The sequence below is a fragment of the Xyrauchen texanus genome, chromosome 28, assembly GCF_025860055.1.
Source record: "Xyrauchen texanus isolate HMW12.3.18 chromosome 28, RBS_HiC_50CHRs, whole genome shotgun sequence".
Classification (NCBI taxonomy): domain Eukaryota; kingdom Metazoa; phylum Chordata; class Actinopteri; order Cypriniformes; family Catostomidae; genus Xyrauchen; species Xyrauchen texanus.
Window position 1 is genome coordinate 8,182,522 of NC_068303.1, and position 24,553 is coordinate 8,207,074.

The window sequence follows — 24,553 nt, forward strand, 5'->3', positions numbered from 1 at the left end:
TTAACTAAATACTTTATTTATGAAAACTGAGGAACAATTAACAATACTTTTACAGTATTTATGTAATCTTTGTTAATGGTGATTTCTGCATAAAGGAATATTCTTGGTTCAGTACTAGTTAAGCTCAATCAACAACATTTGATTACCACAACAATTTATTTCGACTTGTGCCTCCTTTAAATTAAGCAAAAATCTGGGTGCAGTGAGGGGGCACCTACAATGGAAGTGAATAGGGCCAATCCGTAAACATTAAAATACTCACTTTTTCACAAGTATAGCCACAAGACGTAAACAAAATATATGTAAACATGCCATTTTTGTCACCTTTGCATTCCTTAGTTTTCACTTTTGTCCCTTGTGTAGCTCCTTAGTCTCTTTGTTAGCTTTCTTGTTCACTTGTCATTGTTTAAGAACTACACTTCCCAGCATCCACCTGCCATCATCACTGCCATTTTGTTCATTGTTCTCACCTGTTTCTTATTCAGTCATCACTCACTGTGTATTTAAGCCCTGCTTTTTGTTCACTCCTTGTCGTTCGTTGTTTGTTGTTAGCCTGGTTTGTGTTCCCTGCCCGATTTCTCTGTCTTGTTCCTTCGTGTTTAGTTTTCAGTTCTATTTTCCCCATTGAGGGTTGTTCCTTTGGGTTTTTCTTGCTTGTTTATTTAATAAAGTGAAACTGCATTTAGATCCGCATCTCCTCGTCTGCCTTGCTGCTCAAGCGTTACAGAACGAACGACCCACACATGGATCTAGCAGCCTATTCGGCGAATTACCGGCTCCTTAGCCTCCAGCAAGGGGGACCGCCCTTTGGAGGACCACGTCCACGAGTTTCTGAAGCTGGCAAACATCTCTGACTTCCCCGACTACGCTCTGGTGGCATTCTTCCGGGGTAACTTGAACAAGTCCCTGAGGGAACTGTTGCCGCCGGCGAAGCGTGGCTGGACACTCTTCAGTTTCGTGGAGGAGACCCTGCGAGTCAGCGGATCGCCACTGACGGTGGAAGTTCTGGAGGATGATGCTACCGCTCCTCCCACAAGGATACTTCCCCTCTCCGCCACGATTCGTCTCTCCACGCCCGTCCTGACCTACACGCTGCCAACTTCGTTCGCTTCAGAGCCGGCGAGCTCAACTTCGTCCGCCCGGAGGAGGAGGAGGAGAAGATAGGCTTCTGCCTCTGCCTTCTGCCGCTAACATTGGCACCATTTACTTCCATTGCAAGTGTCTCACTGTAACCTTGATTTTTGCTCTTTTTTTTAAAGAAAAAGAAGGCAGAGTCTAAATAATGTTTTGTGGTAATCAACATTATGACACAAATGCTGTCGATTGAGCTTAACTTGTATTGAACCAGTGATATTTATTTTACTAATGTTAACATATACTACTTTTAATGTAATGTAACATTAGTTAATCAAACTGTTGTGAAAAATGTTGGTTAATATTTAGATCATGATATCTTACAGTATGCATTAACTAATGTTATCATAAAGATCCTTACTGTAAACTGTTACCAATGACTACTGAAAAGAGGATAAGCCACACTCAGAGTAACTGTAGTGAAGCTAACATGGTGTGGCAAGGAAAATGATTTTGAATCTTCATGGGCATACATAAAGTCCTTGGTAAAAATAATAAAATGGATGAGGTCTCAGCATTGACCAGTAGTCTCAAGAGCTTCAATGAAACTTGACTGAGAGCTAAAGCCCTAAATTTAGCAGTTGTACTAAACCAAATTCATTTTGTGCATGTAAAAACAAGTACAGTACAAGGAATGGCACTGGAAAGCGTGAAAGGTTTTATGAAAATCAGCTGGTGTTATGCAAATCAGATTAGTTTAAAAGTGTAACTTTGCTGCTTGCCGTTGGATTGCAGCCACATAACCCGCAATAGAAGTTCTCAATCACTAATTTCCAGGAATTTAATAACATCATGTCATCAAAACAGCTGCTTGGCTGTTACCTCCACAGCCATGATGAAGTGGAGAAACTGAAGAGGCTTTGCATTACAGGATGCACTGTATTAAATGAATTTTAAATCAGCAAGAGAAAAAAGGCCTTCAGATCTGGAGACTAGGACGCTGATGAGCTGAACCTGTTCTACAACAACACCCTCTTTAGTTTCTCCCAATCTCTTAAGATGGAGGCCATCTTCCACTGGCTCATCAGGACTTTCAGGTCCTTTTGAGTATAACATGATCTACATGCTCCACACAGCCACTCTCACCCTGAGCAGACTGGCACTTGCTTTTCATAAATGCCTTCAACATCCTGCTGTGTCTCCAATTTGGAAACAAGCTCAGGGCAATGCAGATGGACACCTTAATGGATCCTGCAATAGATCGTAGACGACCTTGAGAAAGCCATTCATCATGCTAAAGGGTTGTGAGCCAAAAATAGTCATAATATAATCGACAATGAAGAAGGTAAACGTTTTGACATATCCAGAAAAATTATGTAAGAGTCTGTTAGTACTGTAAGTGCTTGAAGAGAAAAGGGACCCCCCTAATAAAACTAAATAAATGTACACTGTAAAAGAAAAAGAAGAATCTTTAACAGTAAAAGAATGTTAAAATGCTACAAACAAAAAACTGTTTGCTGGTTAACTGGTTAACTGGCAGTTATTTTATTTTATAAGACAATACATGTAATATTACATTGTATTATTTTAGTGTAATTTATGTTACCCGGACATTTTAATTTTTGACTTGTTTCTTATATAAACCTATTGATTCTCTTCAGAGGGCATTAACTGATTGACTGGAGACACATGGATTATATTTATGCTGCTTAAATGTGACTTTTGGGCCATCAAAATGCTGGCACCCATTTACTTCCATTATAAGTACATGACAAAGCTTTATCTTCTAAAAATCTTCAATTGTATTCTGCTGATGAAAGGCAGACATACACATCTGGGATGTCATTAGGGTAAGTGAATAATGAGAGAATTTGTATTATTGGTGAACTATTGTTTTAATAAAAGAGAGATTGAGAAATACTAAAGAGCTGTGGGCACAATTCCAAACATGGATGAAATAAAGGGTGTGGAATGAGGTCCCGGGTCACTAAAGAAATGAGGTATGAGTTTAAGGGTTAACATGATAACACAAAAAAAGATAAATGGCACAGAATTAGTATGTTTCTTTTTGTGGGCATATAAAAGCAACTTTTAAAGAAACAAAACTAGCTCTCTGCTCTGTACCTGAGGTAAGAGGCTTTCTGTAGGCGCAACATCTGCACTGCACTGAATGCAACTCAAAACCTGCAGCTACACACGTCACCTGCTGTGCACTGGGTTCCCAATCCTGCTTCAGCTGATTTACCATCTTCAATTAAACTGTATCATTCAAAGTTTTCACTTCACTTGTCATCATTAGCAAGGATGAAGCTTTATAAAGCTTTCTAAATGTTGCTTTTTTTAAATGGTTTGAAAGAACCTTAATCATAAATCTCAAAAACCATTAGGCTGATTTATGGTGAGCACAATAAACCAAGGAAATGAAAATTAGTCCATGTTTGTTTAGTTTTTGAGGGAATTTCTAAAGACACCATATGGTAGCTATGCACCTGCTCAGAAGAGCCTGGCATGCAAATGAAGACCATAGGCATTTAAATGAGGAAAGATACAGCCTATCAGGTGAAGCCATTCAATTAGTAACTGAAAAAGAGGAGGGTTCTGTGTGCAACTAAGTAAACATGAATGACAGAGATTCACAGATAACTTAATACAACATTTGAATTGTAGAGCCAAATGTAGAAATAAAACAGCAATTGATCATTTAAATCCCGTAGCATTCGTTCGGTTGAACAGAACAAGCCTCCTAGGAACTAGCAGTGTGCATAAAGTATAAATATTCACGTGAGAGAAAAAATTTAATTGAATCAGACAGCACAAAGGCAAAAAAAAAAAGAAATGTAAAATTTAAATGTGACAACATTTTGGCCCTTAATTTCCCTTTAATGTCACAAGTCTGCTTTAATCTGCAATAGCCATAGGCCAAACAGAGAGCAACGGGTCTTTCGCTCTCTTTTCTCCCTCCAAGATGTGCAACATGTAGTCTCTCCTCTGGTTCTTGACTTGAACCGCTATACTTGAATGCTCAGTATTCGCTTTACTGCTAATTCAATATAATTATCCATTACAATTGTGATCTCTAGGTTGAGGACAACAGCAAGCCAAATGCACTGAAACATGACTACATTTATTATAAAAAAATTATAAAAAAAATTTTCATGCAGTTTTTAACTTGAATGGTGGATGGCTAAATGCATACTGTGTAGTCTGCAAGACCTTGCATTATTGGTCAAAGCAAAGCAAAAAATTTAGCCACACACCCAGACCTCAACACTTCGTGCACCAAACACGATAATGATAACAATTAACTGACAATCTTTTGATCATGAACAGGTAATAATGAGTAGAAATTAAACTTGAGGCTTCACAAAACAAGAAGTGTAACAATAGTGTAAATAGTGTAAATCAACAATAACAATAGTGTAAATTAGCCTGGCAAATTGTGAAATTATACAAACATATTTATACAAGCCTGGCACATGTTGGAAAGACCAGCCTTGGGGAAAAGTTTATTCACCAGTGAAATTGACAAATATTAGCAAATACATTGTTCTACTTTAGGATTGATACCTGAGGATGCATTTGTAAAGATAATAAACAATCATAAATTTAATGTAAGGAATAACTGACAACGGATTGGTGAATTATTGAAAAAGGTGTGGCCTTTACACCTTAGGGTGTTCATAATTTTTCAATAATTAAATGGGCCAGAGTCAATTTTTCCACTTATACCATGATTGCAATACATTAGGACATCCTTCAGGATTTTATCTCAAAACATTTTCAGGTTTTCGTCCCTAAAACCACCATAAATTCAGTGTCTTGCTTTGATACAGCCCAACCCTTTGTTAGTTAGAAACATTCACTTTAGACCTAGCAACAGAGACTTGGACTGCTTTTAAGCACTTATTGGAGTAACAAGGTTGTGTGTGTGTGTCTGTGTATTTGGGTGAGAGCAAAAGAGAGAGAATGAGAGATTGAGAGAGAAAGAGAAAGAGAGAGAGAGAGAGAGAGAGAGAGAGAGAGAGAGAGGGAGCGCAAGGGTGCTTTCTACAGATATTAAATACATTTTGGATATTAGACATTGTTTGTCAATCTTATTCGATTGCCAGTTTTTATGTTTTATTTGGATATTTAGCTAAGGTAGCCTACACTACTATTTGAAATAACTTAAATACTGTACTTTGGCGAAGTGATATGGAACCATTATTTGGTCAATACTTGGAACTACTTCATTGCTGTGCGTTAACTGAAAAATAAATAAAACCTTACAAAGTCTGTCAACAAATCAGAATCAAACAGACCCATAATTACTTATGTGCCAGAGCATTCATTTCTACATGTTAAGTTGAGTGCAATACCTAATTAATTTACTAATGTTAACAAATAGAACCTTATTGTAAAGTGTTACCAATCTTTTTTCTTTTCTTTTTTTAATATATTTACATCACCGCATTTATTTTCTAGTGTAGATTCTTAGGAATGTGTGAAAAGACATTTAGTTTCAACATGTTTTTAAATCAGAGTGAGATGCCATTTGCAGCCTATTTTTCCTCTATAAGACATATTTCTGAGTGTAACGGCATATTTAATGAGACAAATAAAAATAAATTTGTCCATCAGGGAATAACTGAACACATCATGTGAACATTCATCAAAAAGTAAACACAGTAAATATTAATTTTATGTTGACTTTAAGGATAGAGCTTCAGCAACCCCTATTTTGTCAAGTAATTTTTATTTCCGTTTCAAAACAGCTTTACAGAAAATCATGCATTAACCAAAAAATTTAAATGTAATATCTATAAAGTCTTAGTGATCTTTGTGTAACAATTATTATTTAATTTATATACCAAAATTTTTTTTTTATGAACTGTAGAATCAATGCCTTTGAAGTCCTTTTTGTGTTCCAATAAGATCAGGAAATTGCATTAAGAAGGTAAATGGTGTCAATTTTAATATAATGCTGACTTTAAAAACCTGGTGAGTCCTTGAAAAGGATGCTCCTCCATTTGAAGACATTGATAATCAAAAAGCCATGACCATGTTCTTTCCATATACAGTAGAGTTATAATAATGCTGACTCTGCAGGGCTTCTTCAATAAACATTTCCTAAGAATCCCTGTGCAAGTCAGCATAAATTCTGCACACAAATCCCTAATGTAATTTAACATTGCCTAAAAAGCCCCCCTCTCTGAGGATATATTGAAAAAGATTTAATTTCTATTAACACACCTTGCATACAGATACATTGTTTGACTCCCTAATTAATCTATCTGACATATAATATAATTTTCTTTGACATCATAACAAAGTATTGGCAGTCATTGCCCTTGATCTACTACTGATGATTGTATTTAGCAGGTCATTTGAAATTATTTCACATTCAAATGAGATGAAAAACACATCCTTATCCTTTGATTGACAGACCACACATCCCCCCCAGTAATGGGCAGATTACTTATGAATTGTAATCAGCAGTGTTGTGTATAATGCATTAGTAAGTAATTAATTACTTACTAATGCATGAGGGGTATATTTATATGTAATAAGTTTAACTGTTATATTATATATAAAACATTATTTAAACAGTTAAAATAATAGCCAATAAGCAAAAAAAATGTGTCAAGCCGGCCAATAAAGCAGAAGTGACGTATTAGTCTGTAATTACAATGGAGTGGTTTCTGAGACCACCAAATTTGAATCCTTCAGTTTCAGAGGTACAAACCCAAAAGACAATGATACGATGAGCAGTATTTAAGTTTAGGATTTACATGGACAAGATCAGATGATGCGCCACGACCTTTATGTTTTGTTTGTCAGGAGATTTAAGCTAATGACAGCATGCAACCTGCTAAACTCCGCAGACACCTTTACTCAAAGCATGCTGAGGTAGCGGGAAAACCTTCTGAGTTTTTCCAAAGAAAACTTCAAGCCTTTCAAGGTCAGAAAAAAGTTGCTGGAGAATTTGTCAAATTTAAAGATGACATAACAGTACATCTATCGAGAGTCAAATTATATTTTAGAGTTTTTTGGTCCAATAATTAGTACCTCTGTTTTGTTGGAATTGAGTAGAAGGAATTTTCTGGGCATCCAATCTTTGATTTCATTTGGAGAATTGTGAATGTTGTTGGGTTTAGAAGAAATATACAGTTGGGTATCATTGGCATAACAGTGGAAACATATTCCATGATTCCTGATAATATCGCCCAGGGGAAGCATGTATAAGGAGAAAAGCAGAGGCCCCAAAACTGATCCCTGTGGCACACCATAATATTTGTTTGATTTGACAATTCCTCGTTTACACATACAGAGAGGTAGTGGTCTGATAAATAGGTCTGAATAAGTCCACTAATGACAACATAATTCTCCAGCCTATTCAAGAGAATGTCATGATCTATCATGTTGAAGGCAGCACTAATATCTAAAAGCACTAGAAGAGAAATGCAGCTGCGATCAGATGATAAGAGCAAGTCATTTGTAACTCTGATGATTACAGTCTCTGTACTGTGATGGGGCCTAAATCCAGACTGAAATTGTTCATATATACCATATCTCAGTAGAAATGAACATAGTTGGCAGGACACTATCTTTTCTAGTGTTTTCAACATAAATGGTAGATTTGAAATCAGTCTGTAATTAGCCAATTCTCCAGGATCAAGCTGTGGCTTCTTAATGAGCGGTTTGATAACTGCCATTTTAAAGTTTCTTGGGACATGTCCTAATGATAACGAGGAGTTAATAATATTAAGGAGAGGTTCTGAGATTACAGGGAATACCTCTTTTAAGACCTTAGTTGGTATTGGATCTAACATACATGCTTTGTTAGCTCTTCATGTACTATGACAGAGAAGGCCTGAAGATGCTCGTGAGGAAAATTATGAGACACTGTTTTCTAAGGTGCTGTGGAAGTTGATTGCATAGTTTTTTTTGCGCTTTTTTCTTGAATTCTCATTAATCGAAGGGGGGCGACACTATCAAAAGTGCTAGAGAAGACAAATTCAGAAATTGATCGGCTGGCAATAATATGAAATAATGATTATTAAGTAAAAAAATTAAATAAAACAAACAGAGCACCCGACAATTCAATTATATAAAACTGTCAGTTGTACACAATGTGCCTCGAACTATGGAAAGCGAAAAGGCACATTGATGTGTTTTTATCATTTTATTCTTTAGTTTGTTTTAAAAGCACACAATATCGGATCTTCTAGCATATCTGAAGCTGAGACAAACGTTAGTGGGAACCTTTAGTTTTAGCTTCTGTAATATTAAAAGATGTCCTCGTATATAAAATGACATCTCACAGATGTAACATTTAAACTTTAATTATGAAGTGTATTACATTCCCATATTTCATCAGAGGATAGCTCCTTATAGATCCAGAGGTCTGGTCTAAGCCCCGAATATCCATTGACTGTATCACACTAGCATTGACTGGAGGTCATAATTACACTGTATGACTCTTTGTTTTGAATAGATGACCTTTAATAGACCTTCTTAATCACATTAAACCGCAATGTATTTAAGATAAGGCCATCTTCAAAACTGTCCTTCTGATTTTCTGAAAAGTGTCCATAGGCTTAACGTTTGACAGGCTGACATGCTGTTGCTCTGTCTAGGCAGCATGATGTGTATACTTCTCTTATCAGGTATGTCTTCCCCTCTTTATAAAGCTGTCGTTTTGCTTTATTTAAATAGCCGCTCTCCTCTCTGTTGCCCATGGCTTGTGATTTTTCATTGTGATAGCTCGAAATTAACTTCTGCGCGATGAGCAGCTCAGTGTAACATTGCTTAATGCAGAGCTGGTTTATATAGAGGAATGGTCGGACTTGAACAACAATGAAAACAAACCTGGCGGCTTGTGCTTGCTAAAAGTCAGAGTTGTGATAAAATATGAATCAAAGGGTTTAAAAAGGACAGGTGCAAACATTTTATGAGGTTGGCGAGGAGGCAGATTTGATGCGCTTTGATATGCTACAAAACGATCAAAAGTTAACCTTGCTTGCAATTTATTTCAATTCATTTACATTCCTTTGAAGTCAGAAATGGTCTGTTTGTTTGTAAAGCAGTCTATTCATGAGTAACATCTCAATACAAACATATTTCTAGGTCCTGTGCATAGCGGCCCAAATGTAAAAACATAAAAAGGGGGCTTCCCAAATTTAAAATTCTGTCATAATTTACTCACCTTCATGTTGTTTCAAACCCTTATGACTTTATTTTCTTCCATGGAACACAAAAGTAGATGTTAAGAAGAATCTAAGGGAATGACAACCTCTGTCACCATTAATTCCATTGGATTGTTTTATACAATTGAAATGAATGGTGACTGAAGCTTTCAATCAGCATTCTCCTTTTGTGTTCCATGCATTCTTACAATATGAAGATTTTCATATTCATTATATTACCGTTTTAGAGCTGAAATACTGTAGAGGAGAACTTTTCCTTGGGACAGGTCAGGCAGGGTCATAAGTTATTAGGTTTTAAATTATATATAATATCATCTAAATATCATCATGAAAAAATATTCCAAGGTGAACTTAAAAGTCCTCCTGCTGTTCAGACTTGGATTTATTAAAAATAATAGTTTCTTTGTGATAAATTGGTGTGAATATGCCAAAAGCATAATTATGAATAATCTTTCTCTATTTATTTTTGATAATTGTTGAATTAAGCACAGATATAAGACACTCTCTCATGTCATGTCATGATTGTACGAATGAAAGACCTCCATCTAAGTGCTTTATGCCTAAAAAAAGACTGTCAAAGCATTAAAGTGATTAAATCAGACTATAGGGATTACAAGCAAAGCAAAGCTGTCACGATCCCCTGTTGTCTGCCCCGTGTTTCACTTGTCAACTGTCTTAAAACTACACTTCCCATAGTTCCCTGCCCTCATCACTGCCAGCAGTCACTCATTGTTCTCACCTGTGTCCTGTTTGATCATCACTCTCCCTGTGTATTTAAACCCTGTTTGTTCCCCAGTCATTGTTGATCGTTGTTTGTGGATGTCTGGATGTAGATGTTTTGCTGTGTTTACACAGTTTGTCAATGTTACCTTTGCCCACTGTGAATATTTCTCCAGCCCCAGCCCGTGTATTCTTTGGATGTTTTCGTGTTTTGGTTTTGTTTTTCCCATCGTGGACGTTTCCTTTGTTCCAGTCTTGTTTGTTTTCACCTTTGTCAATAAAAACCTGCACTTAGATCCTCACCCCTCGTCTGCCTCCTCCTGCTTACGTAAAAAAGCTTTGGGGACTGAGTTTATATATATATTTATGTTACACAGAGGCGGGTAGTAACAAGCTACATTTACTTCATTACATTTACTTGAGGAATTTTTTGGAAAAAATGTACTTTTATGAGAATATTTAATGGTGGGTAATTTTCATCTTACTCAAGTAAATTTCAAATAATTATTTTTTTTTTACTTCGTTACAATGAGTTCCGGATTTTACAGAACTGGTTTTCATTTAATTGTAAGATTTTTGAATGGGACTTTTATGACAGAGGAACTTTACATCTGTACTCTGTCACTCGAGTTGAGTTAGTCACTCCTGCAGCAAGTGCTCAAAACAAGCAATTTCTTTCGCCATGCAATACCTTCATTTTAAACAAAGACAAGCAGATATTTCAAGATTTAAATTGCACCACGGTAAGTGTCATTATGTTATATGCTTGTCTGTGTTTTTGTAAACAATTTTAAGGTGATTATGTAACTATGGGCTCTTATGACCTCTACATTATAAATCAGTGCTGCAGTATATCAGTTCCTACTGTATATATCCATGTAAACATCCGCGTTTAGTGTAAATGTCTTTTGTTCTGCTGATTGCGTGCTTGTTTGACTTCTGGAGGGCAAGCTCACAGTATGTCTTCGTGTGCATAGCATTTCTGCATTTGACAGATGCGGTGCGTTTTTCTTATGGACAACAGAAAACAAGCTCTGAACTTAAATATGCCTAATATGCTTTCAAACGCATAGATAAGGTGTAGTTTACCCTTAGTGTACAGAACTAGTTATCTAAATTCTTTCGACACTGAAAATACTGTAACTACACTGACTTTTGAAATACGACAGTAGGCATTAATAAAGCATGATAATAGTAATAGTTCATCGTAAATTAATGTTCTGTTATCATTTCTCCACCTTCATATTGTTCCAAACCCGTGTGACTTTCTGTATTTTGTCGAACCCAAAAGATGTTAGACAGAATTTTATGGACTGACGGTCTCAGTCACCATTCCTTTTTAATATATGGAGGGGACAATAAACATGCAGTTAAAGTAAATAGTGACTAAGGCTAACATTAAGGAGTCTGATATCTCCTTAATTGTGTTTAATGCAAGAAAGAAAGTCATACGGTTTGAAAAAGCAAGAGGGTGTATGATGACAATTTCCATTAAAAATAATAATAATGATAACAATAATATTAATAATAATAATAATTATTATTATTATTTGTATTATTATTTTGTAATACATGTTAAATGTGTATTATGTGATGGAATATTGGGCGTAAGCATCCATTATGTTATATGTGGAAGTAACTAGTTACCGCTACTTGAGTATTCTTTTAATTGGATACTTTCATACTCTTACTCAAGTAATTTTTTAACATTACTCCATTTACTTCTACTTGAGTAAGTATTTTTTTTAAAGTCATTGTACTTTTAGTAAAGTACTCAAGTCTTTTTACTTGAGTAAAGATTTTAGCTACTCTACCCATCTCTGGTGTTACAAACAGCCAAATGGCAAATCAAAACACCTCCTCATGCATCCTGAAAGAGAATGTCTAGTATCATGATTCATGATCCATCACTGTAAATAACCCTCAGTTATTTAAATTAGTTTTGGGCATTATTATTATATTCTGATGTTATCATAATTCTATATTTCTTAATATTAGTTTAATATTGTGTTTATTATATTTTGGAAGTTTACTTTGCACTCTTAGTTATTTAACCTATAGAGACCTTTATTTTGAAAGGCCGCTTGCCGGAAAGATGAACAGATCGCTCGCGCACAGATCGTGCATACAGATAGATTGCTGACAGACGGAGACACGGAACCATGCGGTCACGGATTCACGGATTTGAATTATAGCATTAATGTCACTTTAAGTGAATTTAGGCATCTATTTGCTGTTTGTTTTATTTTGTAGTATGTTTTTTGTGTATATATTTTAGCATCTGGTTGGAAGGGAGTACAAGGTAAACATGTATATTTATGCACTTGTATAATGTTACATAGCATATCTGGTCTTTTATAATTGTTTTATATGTGCTTGTTTCATTTCTAAGTAATGTATGTTGTTTAAGGTTGTTTATGATATCACACTTCTCAGCCTCCCTGGTAAAGTTTACTCCAAGGTGCTGGAGAGGAGGGTTCGGCCAATTGTCGAACCTCGGATTGAAGAGGAACAATGCGGTTTTCGTCCTGGCCGTGGAACGACGGACCAGATCTTTACTCTCGCAAGGATCCTGGAGGGGATGTGTTTTGTGGATCTGGAGAAGGCGTATGACCGGGTCCCCCGGGAGAGACTGTGGGAGGTGCTGCGGGAGTACAGGGTGGGGAGGTCCCTTCTTAGGGCGATCCAATCCCTGTACGTCCAAAGCGAGAGCTGTGTCCGGGTCCTCGGCACGAAGTCAAGTTCATTCCATGTGGGGGTTGGTCTCTACCAAGGCTGCGCTTTGTCACCAATCCTGTTTGTGATATTCATGGACAGGATATTGAGGCGTAGTCGGGGTGGGGAAGGTGTGCGGTTCGGTGGGTTGGGGATCTCATCGCTGCTTTTTGCAGATGATGTTGTCTTCATGTCATCATCGGTCCGTGACCTTCAGCTCTCACTGGATCGCTTGGCAGTCGAGTGTGAAGCGGCTGGGATGAGGATTAGCACCTCTAAATCTGAGGCCATGGTTCTCAGCAGGAAACCGATTGAGTGAGTACTCCAGGTAGGGAAGGAGGTATTGCCCCAAATGAAGGAGTTCAAGTACCTCGGGGTCTTGCTCACGAGTGAGGGGACAATGGCGCGCGAGGTTGGCCGGAGAATCGGGGCAGCGGGGCGGTATTGCACTCGCTCTATCGCAGTGTTGTCACGAAAAGAGAGCTGAGCCGGAAGGCAAAGCTCTCGATCTACCGGTCAATTTTTGTTCCTACCCTCACCTATGGTCATGAAGGCTGTGTCATGACCGAAAGAACTAGGTCGCAAGTACAAGCGGCCGAAATGGGCTTCCTCAGAAGGGTGGTGGGCTTCTCCCTTAGAGATAGGGTGAGGAGCTCAGTCATCCGTGAGGAGCTCGGAGTAGAGCCGCTGCTCCTTTGCGTCGAAAGGAGTGGCCGCCTCCCTAGGGAGGTGTTTCAGGCACGTCCAGTTGGGAGGAGACCAGAGACATATTGCATTTTAAATATGTAAAATAGGGTTAGGCATCAAACCCCTTTGTCAACAGTGAATGTGTGAGCTAAATCTCATTTCCGAAACATTGATCCTCATTACCGAAATGGCATTTTCATTACCGCAACATGTATCTTTTTTACAAATGAAGTAATAATTAGATAATCATATTTTGTTTTAAAATGTATATACATATTATACAACACTACTTATTTAAGGTCTGCTACATAACAAATCTGTATGTTATCTTTTAGTAAAACAGTTAAATAAAATAAATTGTAAATCATCACGTATGTTTCGGTAATGAGAGAAAATAAGGAAATTACAAAAAATAATAAATATGAAAAAGTAATCTCTCCAGAGCTTTGAGCATGAGTAATAAGAGTCTACTTTAACATTAGCCAAAAATACACATTTTGAACCATATATTTAATGTAATGTCATGTTGCTGTAATGATAATGTTTTATGGACGTCATCTAAAAAATGTAAATAATTATATAGGAAATATTTTTTTAAATCTTCTAAAAATAATGGTTATAGTAAGTTCAGACCTTAATCTTATATGTGCAAAATGAAAATTGGCTTTAAGGGCATTTTAAAAATTCTGATGCTGGACACCTTCTAAATCTGGATTTCGTGAGAATCACCCAAATGTTAGTAGTATTAATCTTGTAATTTTGTTGCTATATAGTCTACTGTTTGTTTAATTTATTATTTACAAATTCCAATAATGTCAATTAATCTGTTCTAGCTCTTACGGTGTTGTGATGGTGTTGTGATGGCATTGTGATGGCATTGTGAAGGTATTAAGGACAATAAACTGACAGCATCAGTGAGAGCGCAAATTTCCTTTATTCAACCGGGCTTCTACAATCACATTCTAATGCTCTAAGCGGAGTGACAACCATTTGTCAGACGGCATTCAATTCAAGAACCAGACATGAAAACCGGTTGTTTTCTGGATGCAATTTATTCTGACTATTACTTTTACTGTTCATGTTTTATAGAGGCAACATGTCACATTGGATGTGGATATACTTGTGGTCACTCACTGGCAGATCTCAATGCAGTGTGAAGAGAGTTGGAATTTATCATGCTTGAAAATTTGTATATATATATATATATATATATATCATTGCTCTCTTACTTTGTATAAGCTGATATGTCTTGTTAATTTGTGTGTTTTTTTCAATAATAAAAAAAAATATTTGACCTGGATCACTTATTATACTGAAACAAGTATTTGGTACCCACCTTCTCCAAGCCATCACTCCGTCCATCCTACCTGCACACAGGCACACAAGCAGGCTCGAGTAACCCCGCTGCTTAAAAAAACCTGCACTTAACCCTACACAAGTAGAACACTACAGACCAGTCTCTCTCATCTCATTCATTGTGAAAACACTTGTAAGGGCAGTTTTCAATCAGCTATATGGTTAGATCGCTCACAGAACAAACTGCTGGATGACAATCATTCAAGCTTCAAAAGTGGACACTCAACTGAGACTGCCCTGCTGTCTGTCACTGAGTCACTAAGACAGGCAAGAGTTGGATCCAGATCATCCATCCTGATTCTACTGGACCTTTCTGCAGCCTTTGACACAGTCAACCATCAGATACAACTCTCCACCCTCTCTACTCTGGGCATCAGAGCCAAATGGTTTAACTCCTATCTCTCAGGTAGGTCCTTCAAGGTATTCTAGAGAGGTATCGTAGTCACATCAGTTACTTACTAGGGTACCTCAGGGCTCAGTGCTTGGGACACATGTCTTCTTTATATACACAACTTCACTGGGACCCATCATTCAGGCACATTTCTCTTTCCACTGCTACACCAATAACACAGCTCTACTTGTCTTTCCAGCCCAACGACACCACAGTGACTGCTCAAATCTCAGTCTGTTTGGCAGACATCTCGGCCTGGATGAAGGAACACCACCTGCAACTTAACCCAGCGAAGACTGAGCTCCTCGTCTTTCCAGCCAACCCTGCTGTTGAAAACAACTTCACGTGCAGCTGGGAAAGAAGACCCTTCCTCTCTGAACATGCCACACAACTTATTGTTCAGTCACTTGTCATAACTACACTGGATTAATGTAACACTGTCATTGCAGCCCTCTCTACATGCACAATTAGGCCCCTGGAAATTATCCAGAATGAAGCAGAATGACCTAAATGATCCAGAATGACCATTTGTACAGGTTATTTCAATACAGAGTTGTTAAAACATTGATAATGATCTTTAATCCTTGTTAATAAATGATACCCTTATGAAAACTTACTATGGATTTACTGTAGTAATATTGTATTACCATAGTAACCATGACTGGACATTTTTTATACAATTAACCATGGTTTTACTTAATGATTACAGTAGTATCCATTTGGTAACTTGGTTTTAGTAGGCCTAATAGGGCCCCAGAGAGCATGCTGAAGGCAACGGCATGTGGCAAGGAACCCAAAACTCACTAATATGTTAGTTTAATGTCTATGAGATGTACATGACATTTACATCTCATAGCCTACTCTTAGCACACACACACACACATAACCAAAGCACATGTAACACACTGACAGCGAGGCCAATCTGCCAGACAGCCCCTTTATGACCCATCACAATGTTCTTTCATAAATTGTTGTCTGAAAGGTGCTGTTCTGTGTGATCTGTCCATATAACACACCCCCACATCTCAGAGCCTGTTCAAACTGAGCAGACATAAAAATAGTATAGACCTTTACAGACTTTTTATAGATGTCTGCAAATGGATAAGAGGAAAAAGTCTCAACCAAATGCATTCAAATATGTCTGGATTCAAGGCAAAAGCCTCTTATCTCCTGTCATGGAGAGTTGGAGGGCGACAGTCTGCATTGAGGCTGCCATGATTTTTAAGGTGCAAGAGAGGAGGGTTTGGGAGGGGTTCAGTGACAGCCTCGGCAAGCAAGCTCTTTCACACATCTTATGCTGAAAGGAGGGCCTGTCTGCGCTCATGCAGCGGTATAAATAACAAACTGCGCTTTCACCATACATCACTTTCACTCCGACAGTGGTGAAACTCTGCTGGCTATCTGCTCACCTATCCCATGAGAAATAATGCAAGCAGTAGATGATACATGTTTTTATTTGGCAGATGCTTTTATCTGATGTGACTTACGGTGCACTGAAGGTATGCATGTTGTCAGTATGAATATTCCCTGGGAATCAAACCCATGACCTTGCTGTTGTTAATGCCATGTGCTACCAGTTGTGCTAAAGGAATGTATTATATAGATACAATGTGACGTCCAATGCAAGTTAATCAAAATGTAATCCACTACAAATTACTCCAATAAATTTGTAATCTGATTACTTTAATGATAACTACATTTGTAACACTTTGCAATGATTTTCATTCACTCAGAACCACGTTTTACCCTTACAATGACTGTTTATAGTGAATCTACAGCTGTCACATAAATGCAAACAGATGTACAAATGAACATAATTCATGTTTGTAATGTATTATGCAGACATAATATTATTTTAGACATATGTGTATCGCAAAGTGAAGTACTTGAAAGTAATCAGCTCACTTGAAAATCTGATTACAAGAAGCAAACAGCAAAAAATATTTTTCTTAATCATGATTTTTGTCATGCTTTTCAGTAATTATATCCAAACATACTTTATATGTTTATACTTAATAGAAGATATTGCCATAACAAAATTTAGTTTTAGTAATGAATTAGTTAAAATAACTAAATTTTCAGACCCCCATTTGCAAATAGTTTTTCTTGTGAGCTTGAACCTGGCTATAATGCTACAAATCTAGCATTAACCTTGCAGTAAAGGAATAGTTTACCTAAAAATTATAATTCTCTCATCATTCACTCACCTGTATGCCATCTCAAACTCTCAAACTGACTTTCTTTCTTTTGTGAACACAAACAATGATTTTCTGATGGAGATTTGAGGTGTTTTTGTCCATATACAATGCAAGTCAATGGGGTCCAACACTTTCAAGCTCCAAAAAGGACATAAAGGCAGCATATCTTCATTTTTGTTTGAATTTGAAATGACATAAGGGTGAGTAAATGATGAGAGAATGATAATTTTTGGGTAAACTGTTCTTTTAATAATGTAGTGGGAATACAGGATGGTTTTATACTGATAATCATTTGTCACTTTTACCAAACAGTAGAGATTATATGTCGACTGCTTTCTGTGTTGACAAATGTTACCATATTTTACATATCACTATGCATTAAATGCAGTAGTCATTTAATTTTTTGTTTTTTTTAATACATTTTTTTTTAAAAATCTTACAGTAATAAAGAAAAGCAAAAACATATACTGTATATATACGATCAATATTTAAACCCCACAACCACCCCTCCCAATCCACAACCCGCCCCCCAACAAACATCCCCATGGTCACACATGAGTAAATATACAGTAAGAAAACAAACACACAAACAAAAACAAATTATAAATAATAATCATACTCAAATAAAACTATACTACTCTTTCTACGCCCCACCCCGAGAGCCCTCCAAAAACTCTAAATAATTGCCCCATTTCCGAACAAACAATTCGAAGTTACCCCATCTTCCAAATGCCACCTCACATCATCACGAAAGTCGTGAAGGCAGCCCTTGCCCCTAAACACAATATCATATTTCTTACATTTAAGAAAGGAAATAACCTTCCTTCATTTATGGGGTGCCCCAACCCATTCACATTCCACATGGAGAGAGACAATCAAGTCATATTAACATTTTACATTTTAACATATTAGAAAAAATAGATTGTGTGTCAAAAATAAAATGATAAAGACCACATTCCAACAGTGCAACAGTCAAACCCCGAACTTCCCCCCGAACCAAACAATCAAAAAAAAAAGAAAAACATACGTATTAACCCAGCGCATGACAGCGCCAACTGGCGTCCATCCCTCTAAATTCAAACAGTCCATGTACGTCTATGAGAGTCCCCATGACAACTTTGCCATTGGATTGCTCTATTTCGGTGCTTCTGTACAAATTTTGTGAGACAGAATTACATAACAGAAGAAAATCTATAATACAAACTCCAGCCAATAGGTAGAATAATCACAAAGAACATGTAGATTCTCAAAGGTGTGTTCCTCCACAAAACAAACTCCAGCCGCTAGTGGAACCAGCAATCACGCACGCATGCACGCACACAAACACACACACACACACACACACACACACACACATACACACACACACAAAGCAGTTCAGCTTCCTCGGACAGTCAAATAATGTTCAGTGATCAGTCTGTTCATGAGTGCAGCAGATTAACTAATCCATCCAATGTCCTGCAAAAAATACTCCTCAAAACAGTCAATAGCAGGCATAAACACAAGGAACATGCAGATTCATCTACAAATGTCCCGAAGGAGTGTTATTCCACAAAACAAACTCCAGCCGCTAGGTGGAACCAGCACAAAAATGTAAAAAATGTGCCTTCTCAGACAGTCAAGTGTATGTTCAGTGAGTCAAGCTCACTTGGGAGCAACGTGAGAAACACACCTTGACTTCCTCAGTCCATTGATTTGAAAGATTTTTGCAAATGCGATCCTCCGTCGATACAAGAGTTTCTTGAAGGTGTGTTTCTACACAAAACAAACTCCAGCAAAAAGAACCAACACAAAAAGAAACAAAAAAGCAACCAGCTTCCTCAAACAGTAAAGTGTATGTTCAGCGAGTCAAGCTCACTTGGGAGCAATGTGAGAAGCACAAATGGCTTACTCACCCCATTGTCTCTATGAAAGACAAAGCTTGCTGTGGGCATGTAAATATTTTGTAGCCATCCTTAATATCTATTCTCAACTTGGCCAAAAACATCAGTGCAAAAGCAATCTTCCGTTGATGTAACAGTTTCTTGCATTCCTTGAATCATTCACGATTCTCTCTTGTCGAATTCACAAAGTCCGGGAACAAGAAAATGTTGTGGTTCTTCCAAGAGAGCCTTCCTTTACTCCTTGCCTCATGTAACACAAGATTCTGTCTTTATAAAAAATGTGTCTCCCTCATCTGATCTCTGAGCCGGCACTCTGTGAGCTCGCTCGATTTCCATCTTATAGCCTGTTATGTCGAGCAGACTCGGGAAGAGCTCGTCTAGGAATTTCACCTTATCTCAGCCTTCCTCATGTTCAGGAATTCCAACAATTTGGACATTGTTTTGCCAATTAAGATTCTCAAGGTATTACAACTTTTCCCAAACTTGTTCCAAATCTACTTTGGATGCTAGCGGATTAACAGCTAATTCCCTCTCCGATGACTCCAGATAATCGATCCGTTTCTCGACGTCCCCAATTCTTGTAACCAATTCAGAGAATTTCACCTCCATCGCATTGATCGATCTACGTATTACACCAAGATCCTCCAAGTCTGTCATGACCTTCACCAGCATTACAGACATGCTCAATAGTATTGACCTCAGATGAACTGATGAGAGGGAAGATCTGATTTAAGAGAGCTGTCATCACCAGTAACCCCCCCCCCCCCCGTATGACAGTATATGTGGGAATACTGTCATGAATCTTTTACAAATGATTGTACAAAAATCAAAACAAAGCAAAAACCCCTCAAAAATAGACAACCACAACAGCCCTCTGAAAGAATGAATTACATTGTTTTGTGGAAAGCTGTACAATTCTAACTTCATTTAAAATTATGGATTAATTTCACATATTTGTCCAGTCTATTTTATAACCATACTTTCTGTAACTTAAGATTAGAAGAAGATATACACTCTATCTAGCTGTCTATCTGTGTGTCTGTCTGTCTAACTATCAAGGACATTACATGATGTGAAGAAAAACAGGGCACAAGATTGAGATATGATGCAAGCTGGATTTGAGCTGATGTGACCCACACAAGCATGTACTGTATGGTAACCACTAGGCCATGCCAAACAGAATGCATCTATTAAACAAATTAAACACTAATGAGCCCTGAAATCAGTCCCTTGAAAACTATTGAACTGTCCCAAGACAAATTTCAGAAGTTTCTTTCATGACATAACACTTTGCTCTGTAAACTTAGAGAAAAGGCTTCAATGGCATATAAATTGACAGGCTTGATCAGCACCATGGACAGTGTGGCTGTGTGCATTTGGAGTACTGAATACTGAAAGTCACATAAGTTGCTATATTCGCGTTTGAAAAATCCCTGTGCTGTTGTGTCACCCCTGAAACATCTTGTACGCACATAAAGGTGTTTAATGCCAGCGGGGATTTAGATAGAGAGTTAAAATCACCTTGCCTCTTGTCCTACCCTAGAAAACACCTCTCAGTTCGCATTTCATGGTTGAGCGATATAATCTTTTTTCACTCTAAATGTGCTGGGTTTCCTTTCAAGACTGCTTCTCCAAATTAACTTCAGGTAGTAAACACATTTCAGAAGGTCACTCTCACAAGCTGCAAAGAAACTGAAGACTGAAAAAAAGTTTGGCTGGTGAAGATGAGAGTTGGCGTTCAGAACATATCTGGGCTCAGAAGATGATGATATGAGGGGTTACAGCAAGCCATCTGAGAGGGACTTCTCTCCTACCAAAGTCTGGAGGAGAACGAAGCATGGTGCTCTTCCATTTAAGTCTCTCAGACAGGAATTTCACTTATGTCTAGAAATAAACAAAGTTTTGTGATTTAAAAAAAATAAATGAATTAATAAAGCAAATAAATTATGCAAAATTAAGATGGAATATTTAATGGGCTAGTTCACCCCAAAAAATAAAAGTAAATAATTAATTTAAATTTACTTACCCTCATGACTTTTTTAAACAAATAGGACTTTTTCTTTTAATGCAGAACATAAAAGGATTTTATTAAGGAATATTACAATCAGTCTTTTCAATCCAATGGCAGTTAATAGTCTTTAAGTTTTAAAGCTTAAAAAGGACCCAAAAGTATCATACGATTAGTCTGTGTAACTCATGCATCATATTTCAAGTCTTCTGAAGGCAGATAGTTTTGCTGAGAAATAACCTGAAATTGAAATCATGTTTAGGAGCAATTGCATGTTTAAGGCCCTGATTTACTTAAGGAGAAGTTCTTCTGCATTCTTGGTTCAGGGGTAAAAAGAAGTTCCAAACAACCGAGCAATGGTATACTGTTTGCGAACATTCTGACACCCCCCACACCATTGTGGGAGGTATTTAGAGGTACATTTAAATATAAGGATGTTCAGTAAAACCTTAACTAATGTGACATTAAAATGTGTAATCAATGACTGTGCCTCATTCGATGAGTAGAATTCACATGAGGTCAGGAAAATATGGAGTTTCCTTTGTGTCTTTATTATTCAATCAAACATACTGTGTTTGAGAGTAAAATTAATTATTTTGTATAATAATTTGTATTTTGTATAATAAAAGAGTGCAAAAAAGTCTTCTAAATGCTCAAAAATAAAGAAGTTGATAACAAAATTATTTGCAGTGCGTGTAATCTTTTCAAAACTTTTTTTTTTTTTTGTGCACTTCAAAAACTTTTCATCACAAACCCACACAGTTTGCTCTCTTTTCTGCTGTCTTTTTTGCGGCTGTAAATATTTTGCTTGCGAGTTGAAAAGTTTTGCTTGCGCGTAAAGCTGTACCTCAGTGGGCGGTCTCTAACAACCAGATGAATGGCCTTTTTCTATTGGTCACCCTCGATTGAAGTGACCGGTTGGCCACGCCCATTACAGTTTCCCGCCGCTGCTGCTGCTGGCATCATCGTCGCCAGTCTGTCATTCAGTCTGCGAGAAAAGCGAGCGATGTTTTAGAATGGCGAGCAACAGGTCGTTTACTGGGTAAGTAAGACAATTTAATATCATAAACAGTGACAAGTGAACTGAATGTTTCTCTCTTCTTATGCTGTCCCATTTAAATACGTTGCGTCGGATAGACCAGCCTGTAGTTAACGTTAGTGTTACCGCTGACCAGATTGTATTAGCCAACATCAAATAGTACCGTTTGCCGTGTGATTGATTTCCAATGTTGCTATCTGAGCAGACATAAGTTACATAATACAGACATAAATAACGTAACGTTAAGAGGCCACTATTTTCGATGTTCGTATAGGTAGTTTCTGGAGTAAATATATAGGCTATATATTCTGTATTTACACGACTTTGGCCAATCAGCGTGCACTAAAGTCACTGGGTAACGTTAACTTAGTTCCTATAACGTTAGTCCTGATTTAGATCCGCCATTAGTTCGAGGAACTAACATTATAATAAGATTCCTCCGGTGCACCAGTCCCTTAAAGTCATAGGCACGTTAGTAGTTTCACCCAAATAATAGTTTAAAGTCAGTTATTCATCGTTTATTTTGCTGTAGTGTGTGAGGCACAGTCGCCTCACAGCGAGAAGGTCATGGTTTCAAGTCCCGCTTGCCCCGGCCTTTCTGTGTGGAGTTGCATATTTGGAAATATAATGTTACAATGATGTTTTACATATTTTAAGGGTGAAAATACTGTGTGTAAATTGATCTAGCCACATGGATTGTATTTTTGATTTTCACACTGTATTTCAAGTATAGTTATTGTATGTTTTACATTGAATTTGAGTTACTTTTAACTAACCTGATTAAAAAAAAAAAAAAACATAATCTCCTTATTTGTTGCATTATTATAATTTTTTGTTAACTCTGAATACATGTGCTGAAAAAAATTTGAAGTAATATTTCATTAAACATTTAATATTGCCAAAGAAGTAAGGTAACACCAGTGACAAAAAAAAATGGTACATGCGGTCTTTAAATAAATGCACAAAAAATATAAAAAATCATTAAGCTGTCATTTTTGTGTATTCATAAATTCAAAGGGTAATCTAATAATGTGGTGTAAGTTTAAATGTTAGAAAAAGAAATAAATTTTAAGACATCTTGCCACACCAAAAGTTGACGTTTTTTTAGAATGACCCAAACACCAAAAACACACATTAATAGTTTTACCCGTTCTATAATTTGCAGATCTTTTCCTGGATTTTTTAGAAATGCTGGCAAAAATAAAAGACATCTTGCCAGAAGTCAAAGGTCAACAATACCAGCAAAAGCGCAGAAAACGTTTGATTGTTCTGTGTCTTTGCTGGGCTCTAAATCTGATACAACCCCGTCTATATCTGAAGAGCTGGAGCTCATGCAAGCAGGGCTAGGAAAGAGGACCCTGTCTTTGACATCAGATACAACACATGCAGAGGTGCGGAGCCCGATCCTAAGCAAATGCATATTCTGAATAGCATTATTTATTGTGTCAGTGTTTTTGTTTTAAGGGTTTTCTTTAACTTTAATGTAGTTATCAAGTTTGCTGCGGGAAGCGTACTCAAAGATGAATGATTTGGAAGACAGGTGGCTTCTTTTCAAAGCTGCAGGTCTGCTTTTATCATCATTTGGTGTTAAAATTCAAAAATATAAATTAGTCCATTCAGTACAGAAAACATTAATGAATTATACCGTAGAGTTCTTCTCTTTTTCAGTTGTTGTATTACTTGCATATAGGTGGGAATGGAAGGAGAAGAATATCTGTAATACCATTGGAGGCAGAGGGGTATACAGGATCAGTGATCAAAAGTGCTTCAAGTGGTGGGAAGAACTTGCTGTACGTCGTGCCGTTGCAGGATGAGCTTGACATGACACCACTGCCACCAGATGCACCTGAATTTGCCTGAATGCCAAAGGCAACTTGTAAAAAATGCAAGACTCTGATGCCACTTCAGACACTGGCTTTGCAGGCTGACCAGTGTGACAGCTTGCAAAACTCAGAAAACTCTCAAGAAATTGAGGTAAAACTATGTTGCGTAGCCTTCAGGTTACTATCTTAAAGGGGCATTTCACCCGTGAGAACATTAATCTCTATTGAAAGTGGGTCATATATGTTGTTGAAATGGTAATACATTTTTGACATATTTTTCTTTTCTCTTTCCAGGAAGAAGATTTGGTGTTTATAGAGGAGGCAACATCATCTAATGTTATACATCACCCTCAGGAGGTACATAACCAAAAGCTACATTTAACATTGGCTATGTTTACATAACATCTTTTGTTTCAACTGGAATGAAGTCATTCTGATTGATGAATCTGAACGTAGTTTACAACAACGAT